The sequence below is a fragment of the Elephas maximus genome, chromosome 1, assembly GCF_024166365.1.
Source record: "Elephas maximus indicus isolate mEleMax1 chromosome 1, mEleMax1 primary haplotype, whole genome shotgun sequence".
In the NCBI taxonomy this organism is placed as follows: Eukaryota; Metazoa; Chordata; class Mammalia; order Proboscidea; family Elephantidae; genus Elephas; species Elephas maximus.
The window spans coordinates 200,125,345-200,137,163 of record NC_064819.1 but is presented as its reverse complement, the minus strand read 5'-3'; the positions used below and the strand labels follow the sequence as shown (position 1 = coordinate 200,137,163).

The 11,819-nt window shown below is 41.0% G+C and overlaps 1 pseudogene; it reads right to left on the bottom strand.

Moving 5' to 3' along the window:
- Nucleotides 1–975: 975 nt before the first annotated feature.
- On the bottom strand, nucleotides 976–1,443 carry LOC126085478 (actin-related protein 2/3 complex subunit 5-like; annotated as a pseudogene).
- Nucleotides 1,444–11,819: the final 10,376 nt, after the last annotated feature.

Here is an 11,819-nt window from a genome sequence, read left to right as displayed (position 1 = left end):
AAGGACGTGAAGCACTTGCTGATGAAGATCAGAGACCACAGCTTTCAGTACGAATTACGCCTCAACATAAAGAAAACAAAAATCCTCACAACTGGACCAATAAGCAACATCATGATAAATGGAGACAAGTTTGAAGTTGTCAAGGATTTCATTTTACTTGGATACACAATCAACAGCCATGGAAGCAGCAGTTGAGAACTCAAAAGCCACATTGCTTTGGGAAAATCTGCTGCAAAAGACCTCTTTTAAGTGTTGAAAAGCAAAGATGTCACCTTGAAAGCTAAGGTGCGCCTGACCCAAGCCGTGGTATTTTCAATCGCATTCTATGCATGTGAAAGCTGGACAATGAATAAGGAAGACAGAAGAAGAACTGACACCTTTGAATTGTGGTGTTGTTGAAGAATATTAAATATACACAGGATACCAAAAGAAAGAAAAAACCTGTCTCAGAAGAAGTACAACCAGAATGCTCCTTAGAAGCAAGGATGGCGAGACTGCGTCTTACCATACTTTGGACATGTTGTCAGGAAGGATCAGTCCCTGGAGAAGGACACCATGCTTGGTAAAGTAAATGGTCAGTGAAAAAGAGGAAGATCCTCAATGAGATGGATTGACACAGTGGCTACAACAATGAGCTGAAGCATAACAATGAATGTGAGGATGGTGCAGGATTGGACAGTGTTTCATTCTGTCAGAACCAACTTGATGGCACCTAATAATGACAACAGTCACATCACTGAAATGGTTCTGAGAGCATGAAACACTTCCACTGACACAAAATTTCCCCTGTATTATCCCAATTTCATTAAAGGAAACTGATGCATGTCATTTTTATCTTTACAGATATGAAAAAGGAAGCAAGGAGGCAAAGCTGAGAGACACAGATACTACCTACAGGGCAGCAGTGGCATTTGTTTGCTTTGGTCTTTGTACCAGCAACTCCCACACCCCAGCAGATATCCAGTTCCTGCTGGACTACACACTTTTCCTTACAGTCAAGACTCCAATGATGGACACTACTGCCCCAGCATCAAGTGCCTTTTCATGCCATTGCAACAACACAGCACTGCCATTGGCAGAGAGCTCTCAAAGCCTTTATAAATATACTTCATTAGGAGGTCCACACCATTCTTGACCAGAGATTGAACTGCCTTTTCAATATCATCTTTAAAAGAGATAGTACCCTCAAGACAATGCTGCCTGCCCCATCCTTCACCACCTGACTGTTGGTATTGAGGGGCGGGGGATTGAGGGTAGGGGCAGTTTCAGAGCTGCTGGTAGAGCGGCTGTAATGTTTCCTTGTCGCAGGCAGGAGTCCACATCATCCTTGTCAGGCCCACCTGGGCTGTTGCCCCTGTCTTCCTCGTCCATAAACTTGTTCTCCTGGTACTCATCTACGTCCACCTTCCAGAACCGGGCCAGCGACAATGTGATCTTCAACATCTCTGGTCCCAACCAGTGGAAAAGGCTTCTCTCAGTGCTCCTCTCTAGTACAGCAACCCCAGCCCAGCAGGAACCCTCAGGCTGGTGCCTCCACTCCCCAATCTGTTACTTTTAACTACTGCGTAGCACTCTGTGTGCCAGTTCTTCACATTGTATCTGTTCACTTCCCAGTGAAGGTCACTCAGTTTGCCACCACAAATAATGCTGCAAACAACATCCTCACCAGAATTCCCATGTGGAGTTTGTAATCATCTCACTAGCTTACACCCAGAAGTGGACTTACTGGGCCGTGGTGTATAGCAAATACTGAATCTCTCTGACTCCTTTTCCTGCTGCAACTCTTCTTCCCAAGCTGGAGAAAGTTCTCTGCTTTCAAGGGCTCATGAGATTAGCTCAGGCCCACCTAGAAAAATCCAGGCTAATTTTCCTATTTTTAAGGTTTGTAAATTTAATTGCATTTACAAGGTTCCTTTTGCCATATAATGTAACATATTCACAGGTTCCAGGAATTACAGCATGGACATCTTGGGGGACATCACAAGTTCCTTGCAGGATCTCAGGATTATAATTCCAAATTTCAATAAGGATGATAATAATATATACCGTATAGAGTAATTATGAGAATTAAATGAGACAATATTTGTAAAGTTCTCAGAACAATGCCCGGATAACTCTATATAAGTGGTTGTTGAAGGAGGGAGTGATTGAATGAAGTTCTGACTGTGCTTGAAAGATTGAAGTAATTGATTAAAGTAAACCTATTCTTACCCATTAGCACAAGGGTGAAGGAGGGTAAAGAAAATTCTTAATAGCATGTTTTGTTTAGTTGTCATTTGTAACAGGCAATACTACCATTATTTAGGTTTTCAGATTATTTGGATGGTTACCAAGAAGGTAAAAAATGTGAATATGGTTGCTCACACCATTAATTTACTTTAGGGCCTAGTGAGTCAAAAAAATCTCTGCTCTGACATGGGCTTTGGAGTAAATAATCCCGTGTTACATCACATACTAAAGGATTGCTATAAAGCCTGCGGTGGGCTGAAGTATGTTTCCAAAAGATATGTCCACTCAGAACCTCAGAATGTGATCTACTCTGGAATAAGGGTCTTTACAAATGTAACAAAGGTAGGAATCTCAAAATAAGATTGTCCTGGATTAGGGTAGGCCCTAAATCTAAGATGGGGTTCCTTATAAGAGACAGAAAAGGATAAGACACAGACAGAGACATAGAAAGGAAGGCCATGTGAAGATTGGAGAGATGCATCTACAAGCCAAGGAATGTCAGCCAGCAGAAGCTTGTTGTTGTTAGGTGCCATCGAGGTGGTTCCGACTCATAGCGACCCTATGCACAACAGAACAAAACACTGCCCAGTCCTGCGCCATCCTCACAATTGTTATGTTTGAGCTCATTGTTGCAGCCACTGTGTCAATCCACCTCGTTGAGGGTCTTCCTCTTTTCTGCTGACCCTGTACTCTGCCTAGCCTGATGTCCTTCTCCAGGAGCTGATCCCTCCTGACAACATGTCCAAAGTATGTAAGACGCATCCTTGTCTCTAAGGAGCATTCTGGCCGCGCTTCTTCCAAGACAGATTTCTTCATTCTTTTGGCAGTCCACGGTGTATTCAATATTCTTGCCAACACCACAATTCAAAGGTGTCAACTCTTCTTCGGTCTTTCTTATTCATTGTCCAGCTTTCACATGCATATGACGTGATTGAAAATACCATGGCTTAGGTCAGGCGCACCTTAGTCTTCAGGATGACATCTTTGCTCTTCAACACTTTGAAGAGGTCCTTTGCAGCAGATTGGCCCAATTCAATGCATCTTTTGATTTCTTGACTGCTGCTTCCACGGCTGTTGATTGTGGATCCAAGTAAAAAGAAATCCTTGACAACTTCAATCTTTTCTCCGTTTATCATGATGTTGCTCATTGGTCCAGCAGAAGCTAGGAAAGGGGAAATGGAACAGGTTCTCCCTCAGAGCCCCCAGATGGAGCCAATCCTGTCGACACCTTGACTTCTGGCCTCTAGAACTGTCAGAGAATAAATTTTAGTTGCTTCAAGCCACCAAGCTCATGATAATCTGCTACTGCATTGCTTAGAAACTAATACAGAGCCCCTACTTGCCTTGGTACCCCTAGAAACACAGATTTCCTGGCAAGAGATCATCATCCTGGAAATGGAGACATTAAAAACAGGCTTTTTCCCACACTTGATGGTACCTATTAATTTCCATTAGTATCAACAGTCCCTTTCCTGTACTCAGGATAGGGGGATGAACAGAGAGACCATAAACACTTGGGTACTCTCCAGTTACAAAGTACTTTTACCTACTAAAGAAGCAGCATGATATAGTGGATTTGAATCTTCGCTGCTATGTACTGGCTGTTAGATTTTGGAAAACTTTCACATCATAGATGCAAAATGGGGCAGGGCTTCCAACCAGTTCTTTCTGGTTAGAACTCTGCTGAGAATTTGCATTTTCTAACAAGTTCCCAGGCATTGCTAATGATGCTGGTTAGGGACCAGTTCTGAGAACCACTAGTAGAGCAGTGGTTCTCAAAATTTATCATACGTAAGGATCACTGGGGATCTTGTTAAAATTCTGAGTATATCTGGGGTGGAAATACAAATTCATAGAAGGGGCTCAAACCAGAACAAACTGGTTTGAAGCCCTGAAATGGAGTTCATAATAACTGCCTTCAGCTGTTATTAAAACTATGACAATGTACAGCACAACTTGACCAAGACAAGGTCATAGAAGCTTCATAGGCATAACCGAACTCTCTGAGGGACTGAATTACTGGGCTGAGGGCTGGGGACCATGGTCTTGGGGGACATTTAACTCAATCAGCATTACTTAGTTTCCAAAAAAAAAAAAAAAAAAAAGGTTCTACATCCTACTTTGAGTAGCACCTGGGATGGTAAAAGCTTGTGAGCAGCCATCTGGAGCACAGGAGAGTGAAGAAAACCAAAGACACAAGGGAAAGATTAACCTAAAGGACTAATGGACCACAACTACCACAGCCTCCACCAGACTGAGTCCAGGATAACTAGATGGTGCCCATCTACCATCACTGACTGCGCTGACAGGGATCTCAATAGAGGGTCCCAGACAAAGCTGGAAAAAAAGGTAGAACAAAATTCTAATTCACACACACACAAAAAAGGCCAGACTTACTGTCTGACAGAGATTGGATAAACCCAAGTGTATGGCCCCTGAACACACTTTTAACTCAGTACTGAAGTCACTCCTGAGGTTCACCCTTCAACCAAAGATTATACAAACCCATAAATCAAAATGAGACTAGATGGGCACACCAGCCCAGGGCCAAGGACTAGAAGGCAGGAGGGGACAGGAAAGCTGGTAATGGGAAACCCATGGTCAAGAAGGGAAGGGTGTTGACATGTCGTGGGGTTGGAAACCAATGTCGCAAAACAATGTGTGTATTAATTGTTTAATAAGAAACTGATTTTCTCTCTAGACCTCCATCTAAAGTACAATTAAAAAAAAAAAAAAACCTACAGACAATGCATTTGAAACACCTAGGGTCACTATGAGTTGGAGTCGGAATTGACTCGAAGGCAACAGGTATTTTTTTTTTTTTTTGGTTTAGTTGTGCCTGGCACGTGAAAGGCACTCAACAAATGGCTACTATTATCATAACTTATTTCTAGGGCTGCCCAGATACAATACATGAAATCTAGTCGAGTTTGCATTTCAGATAAACAAATAATTTTTTAGTATGTCCCAAGTATTGCATGGGACATACTTATACTACAACATTATTTTTATTTGCTAAATTTGGTGACACTAATTATTTCATTTGATCCTTATGACAGCCACCCAGGTAGATATTGCTCCTGTTTTACAGATGAGAAAACTAGGGCTCAAAAAAAGTGATGTGAATTTATCACAAACATATTAAATGGTAGAAAAAAAAATTTTTTTTTACCTCGTCTTTTTTTTTTTCACCTCGTCTTTTTTTTTTTTCAAGTAGAATGCTCTTTAATCTCTATGACTTTGTCTTTCCTTTTACCTTTGTCCCATCACCAAAGTGCTTACCACAGTGACCTAAACATATGTGTTCCATATGTGCTGGACTGTTGAAATGGACAGAATAAGGAGGGATACAAAATTTCTGTGCTACCATGAAGTACACATGGACCCTCCCTCATTCCATACAGGATAATTGACTTTCAACACATGTAATGAGATGGGCTGGATTAAAAAGAAAGATGGATATTAATCATATTATTAAAAAAAAAAAAAACCCAGTGCCATAGTAATGAAGTTTATGTTGTCTTTCAAACCATATTTATTATGGGTCTACTGTACGTACCCGGCATTTTTTTTTTAATCGAGTAGGTTCCAACTTATAGCAACCCGTAGGTACAACAAAATGAAACACTGCCTGGTCCTGCACCATCCTTATAGTCATTGTTATGCTTGAGTCCATTGTTGCAGCCACTGTGTCAGTTCATCTCTTTAAAGGTCTTCCCCTTTTTCACTGACCTTATTCATTGTCCAGCTTTCACACGCACATGAGGCATTTGAAAAAACCATAGCTTGAGTCAGGCGCACCATAGTCCTCAAAGTGACATCTTTGGTTTTTAACACTTTAAAGAGATCTTTTGCAGCAGATTTGCCCAATGAAATGTGTCTTTTGATTTCTTGATTGCTGCTTCCATGAGCATTGATTGTGGATACAAAGAAAATGAAATCCCTGACAACTTCGAATGATTTTCATGATGTTGCTTATTGGTCCAGTTGGGAGGATTTTCGTTTTCTTTATGTTGAGATGTAATCCACAGTGAAGGCTGTGGTCTTTGATCTCCAACAGTAAGTACTTCAAGTCCTCTTCATTTTTAGCAAGCAAGGTTGTGTCATCTGCATATCACACATTGTTAATGAGCCTTCCTCCAATCCTGATGCCACATTCTTCTTCATATAATCCAGTTTCTCAGATTATTTGCTCAGCATACAGATTGAATAAGTATGGTGAAAGAATCTAACCCTGATGCACACCTTTCCTGACGTTAAACCACGCAGTATTCCCTTGTTCTGTTTGAACAGCTGCCTCTTTGTCTATGTACAGGTTCCTCATGAGCACAATTAAGTGTTCTTAATTCCCATTCTCCATAATATTACCCATAATTTGTTATGATCCACACAGTTGGATGCCTTTACATAGTCAATAAAACACAGGTAAACATCTTTCTGGTATTCTCTGCTTTCAGCCAGGATTCATCTGACATCAGCTATGATATACCTTGTTCCATGTCCTTTTCTGAATCCAGCTTGAATTTCTGGCACTTCCCTGTCAATGTACTGCTGCAACTGCTTTTGAACATTCTTCAGCAAAATTTTACTCGCATGTGATATTAATGATATTGTTTGATAATTTCCACATTCTGTTGGATCACCTTTCTTTGGAATAGGCATAAATATGAATCTCTTCCAGTTGGTTGGCCAGGTAGCTGTCTTCCAAATTTCTTGACATAAAGGAGTGAGCACTTTCAGCACTGCATCCTTGGGTAGTGCAAATGGTTAATGCACTCAGCTGCCAACAGAAAGGCTGGAAGTTCCAGTCCACCCTAAGGAAACTTGGAAGAAAGTATTGGCAATTAACTTCCAAAAATTCAGCCACTGAAAATCCAACAAAGCACAGTTCTACTCTGACACACATGGGGTCGCCATGGGTCTGAATTGACTCAACAGCAACTGATGTTACTGGTGTCTGCCCAGCACTGAGCTCAGTGCCATGTGTTGAGGTTAGGCTGTACCGTAGGTAGATCATTAACATCTTCAAGGTCAAGAACCAGAGGATTTTCTTATATTTTGTATCTTATCTACTTTTCCCCAACGACCGCTCATATCATTTTAGCTGTCCCTTCTTCCTTGTGGCTTATCAGCATCTTCATTAAAGAATGAATAGAGAAGACAAAGTTCTAACTAAATATTGACTGTTAACACATCACTACAGTGAGGTTGTGTAAGCCAGGTCAGGATTACAATAACCACCAAGAGTTGACCTCGCCAATCATATTAAAAAGTAAGTGGGAGAAGAATTTTAAAATAAGCTTTGAATTGCCTTCTTTTGAGGACAAGTCAATTTAAAAGAGTTAGTTTGGACCTGGAGGTCAATGGGATAAATCTTCCTTCGGTAAGGAAGCTCCAAGAGAACTGGAACTCCATACACTATCCTGCCGTGGGTCCTTTTGTGATCTCTTTAGAACCCGGATTTTTTAGTTCTGCAATGACACTTGTAAAGAATTTTTATTCTTTTGTAAGTACATACTTGGGAAAAATATAACACACTAGTGGTTGCTTAGGGCTTTATGTAAGGGATTAACTCATGTGGCTAAAACCAGAAAGCCAAACCAGGTACCATGGAGTCAGCTCTGACTCATGGTGACCCCGTGTGTGTCAGAGTATAACTGTGCTCCATAGGATTTTCAATGGCTGATTTTTTGAAAGCAGATCACCAGGACTTTCTTCCAAAGCACCTCTAAGTGAACTCAAACCACCAACTTTTTGCTTAGCAGCAAGTTTGTTAACGATTTGAACCACCCAGGGGTTCCTGGCTTAAGTAACCCTCCCATAAAGAGACAGGCGCCAGTGGGCCTTCAGGCAACCACTACACCCATAAGGCCTTCGCTTCTTTTTCTACAAGGCATTTTGCTGACTTCTCCACAACTATTCCCACGGTCCCTTTTTACTGTACAACGGTGCCCTTTTCTGCCTATTCTAGCTTTTATTTTTATTGATTATTCTTGAGGAGATGCCAAGTCAGACTGCTACAAATATAAAAGGGGGAAAAGGGAAATTTTTACATGTGGATTAAAAATACCCTACATTCAGCTTCTCTACCAAACCAAGTATAACCCACTGCCATTGCCACTGAGTCGATTTTGACTCATAGCAACCCAGTCGATTTTGACTCAATGGCATCAGCAGCGGGTTATACTTGGTTTGGTAGAAAGGCTGATACAGGGTATTTTTAATCCACATGAAAAAACTTCCCTTTCTCCCCTTCTATATTTCTAGCAGTCTGACTTGGCATCTCCTCAAGAAGAAAATCTCTGTACCGTGTGGAAAGTGCTTACGGCAGCCCAAAAAACAGCAGGCCAGCTGAGCCAAAGAAACTCTGCTTACTGACAACATTTGTACCTCGGCTCATTTCTGCACACAAAGCGTAGAATGAAAATGTCTGCTGCGACAATTCAGCTATTTACATTCTAATAAATATGCAAATTGTTGAGCTCAGAAACCAGAGTTTCCTTAAAGCAGTGTTTCTCAAATTGTGGTTCATGGATCGCCTCCATCAGAATTATATGGGTCTTAAAATTTTTTTTTTTTTTTATTTAAAAGGCAGATTTCTGGTCCCTACCCAAGATCTACTACTGAATCAGAATCTACAATTTTTTTAATAAATTTTATTTATTTTGTTGTTGTTGAGAATATACACAGCAAAACATACACAGATTCAGCAGTTTCTACATATACAATTTAGTAACACTGATTACATTCTTCAAGTTGTGCAACCATTCTCACCCTCCTTTTCTAAATTATTCCTCCCTCATTAAGATAAACTCACTGTCCCTAAGGTTCCTATCTAATCTTTCAAGTTGCTTTTGTCACTTTGATCACATACAGATAGTTCTATCAGTTTGTTGTGCTATGGGGGCTTGTGTGTTGCTGTGATGCTGGAAGCTATGCCACCAGTATTTGCATACCAGCAGGGTTGCCCACAGCAGACGAGTTTCAGCTGAACTTCTAGACTAAGACAAATTAGGAAGAAGGACTCGGAGGCCTACTTCTGAAAAGCATTATCCAGTGAAAACCTTATGACTAGCAGCAGAACCCTGTCTGATATAGTGCTGGAAGATGAGCCCCCAGGTTGGAAGGCACTCAGAAGATGACTGGGGAACAGCTGCCTTCTCAAAGTGGAGTCAACCTTAATGATGTGGATGGAGTCAAGCCTTCGGGACCTTCATTTGCCGGTATGGCACGACTCGAAATGAGAAGAAACAGCTTTGACCATCCAGTAGTAACTGGGACGTGGAATGTACAAAGTATGAGTCTAGGAAAATTGGAAATCATCAAAAATGAAACGGAACACATAAACATTGATATCCTAGGCGTTAGTGGCTGAAATGGACTGGTATTGCTCATTTTGAATCTGCAATCATGTGGCCTACTGTGCCGGGAATGACAACTTGAAGAGGAACAGCATTGCATTCATCATCAAAAAGAACATTGTAGAATGCTGTCAATGATGGGGTAATATCCACACGCCTACAAGGAAGACCAGTTAATATGACTATTATGCAATTTTAAGCACCAACCACTCAGGCCAAAGGTGAAGAAATTAAAGATTTTTACCAACTTCTGCAGTTTGAAATTGATCAAAAATGCAATCAGGATGCACTGCTAATTATTGGTGATTGAAATGTGAAAACTGGAAACAAAGAAGGATCAGTAGTTGGAAAATATGGTCTTGGTGATAGAAACGATGCCAGAGATCACATGATAGAATTTTGCAAGACCAACAACTTCTTCATTGCAAATACCTTTTTTTTACCAACATATGAGGTGAATATACACATGGACCTCACCAGATGGAATACAGAGGAATCAAATTGACTACATCTGTGGAAAGAGACAATGAAAAAGCTCAGTATTATTAGTCATGGCAAGGCCAGGGGCTGACTGTAGATCAGCCAACACCATAATTCAAAGGCTTCAATTCTTCTTCAGTCTTCCTTATTCATTGTATCCATATAAATTTCCTTTATAATCTATGGTCTTTAGATGCTGGTCCCAGAGAAGTTGGACAAAAAAACACTGGGGAAATTACAAAGTTCAAGTGTTCTGAAAAAGATCTCTTACTAGTTATCCCTTCTGCATTTAAAGATTGAAGTAGACTTGTCAGTCTCATGGTCCTTTTCTCTTAGCTGGTATGTGAAAATCATCTCTCAGAAGTTCCCTGTTTCTTCATTCTATTCCTCATTTGTTTCTGGAATCCATATACAGTAGGTGCCCCTCCTCCTCCCTGCTCAAATCCTTATCATCTTACTAACATCTGAACAATATTGAGTGTTCCTTTTCATAAATGTGATGTTTCTCCATTTATTTAAATACCAGTTACTGTTGAGTCAATTCTGACTCCTGGTAACCCCATGTGTGTCAGTGTAGGGCTGTGTTCCACAGGGTTTTCAAGGGCTGAGTTTTCAGAAGTAGATCGCCAAGGTTTTCTTCCAAGGTACCTCTGGGTGGACTGGAACCTTCAACCTATCAGTTAGCAGTTGAGCTCATTAACCATTTGTACCACCCAGGGATTCAGCTCAAGTTCTTAAAAAACAATAGAATGCCATAATATAAGTGTGCTAAAAAAATTTTCAAGTACTTCCAAACCTAATCTGAATTCACTTTAATCTTTCCCAGATTCCTTGAAACAGAGAATGCTTTTCTGGATATTCCCAGCATACTGGATCTTTGTCAGGAAGGAGGGGGACACTTCCATCCCCAAGGAAAGGAGAGGAGAAATGATGCATTCAAATGTGGGTGGTATGAAAGGAAGTTGAGGAAAACATCACTTGATAATTTCAGGTTTTCAGTGAAGGGAGCCAGGTTCATTTGCAAAAGTGTGTGGGCTGAGTGGAAAGGTCAGGGTCTTGACAAGAGGCACCAGATCTGGAATGGATAAAGGAGTCATGTAGTGGCCACATCTGAGGGGAACGCTGTTCCGTGCCGAGGACGCAGAATGGGTGGGGGTCAGCAGTCTGTTGTAGCACCAATGTGTGTGGGTCTAATTTCTCCATAATAGGCTCTAGTGTCTCCAGGACCTTCTAGGCTGAGACAGCCTCCATTTGATGTTTCCCTGAGGATGAAGATAAGCGTGTGCAATTCCACACAAAGAAATGAGAATTACACAAAGCTTATTTTAGAAAGTAATTTAAACCTGAATGTATGTGCTAATATACTGAAACTACAAGTTGAATATCCTGTGGCTTCTCTATTAACTTTCAATCCCTCCTCATTAGGAACGAGTAAAATCATTAGCCAAGTAAGTTAAAGGAATTTTCTCTTTCCTGGTCAGGCCTGGATTTTCTTTCTTTGCCCAGCACCTGCATGGTATCCAGCTCCTCTCTAACTTGGGCTGATCTCGGAATGGCCATTTCCTAATTATAGTACTTAACACCCGCATCCCAGTATTTCCAGGTTTCCGGTAACTATTCAAAGTCCGGATCCCACACACTGAGACCGCACCAGTTGGGTTTCTGTGCTCTACCTCAATGCCTAACTAAGCAGAATTTACATAGTCCCCTTTGAGTCCCAGTCTCTCTAAAAAAATGTCTGTCCCCAGA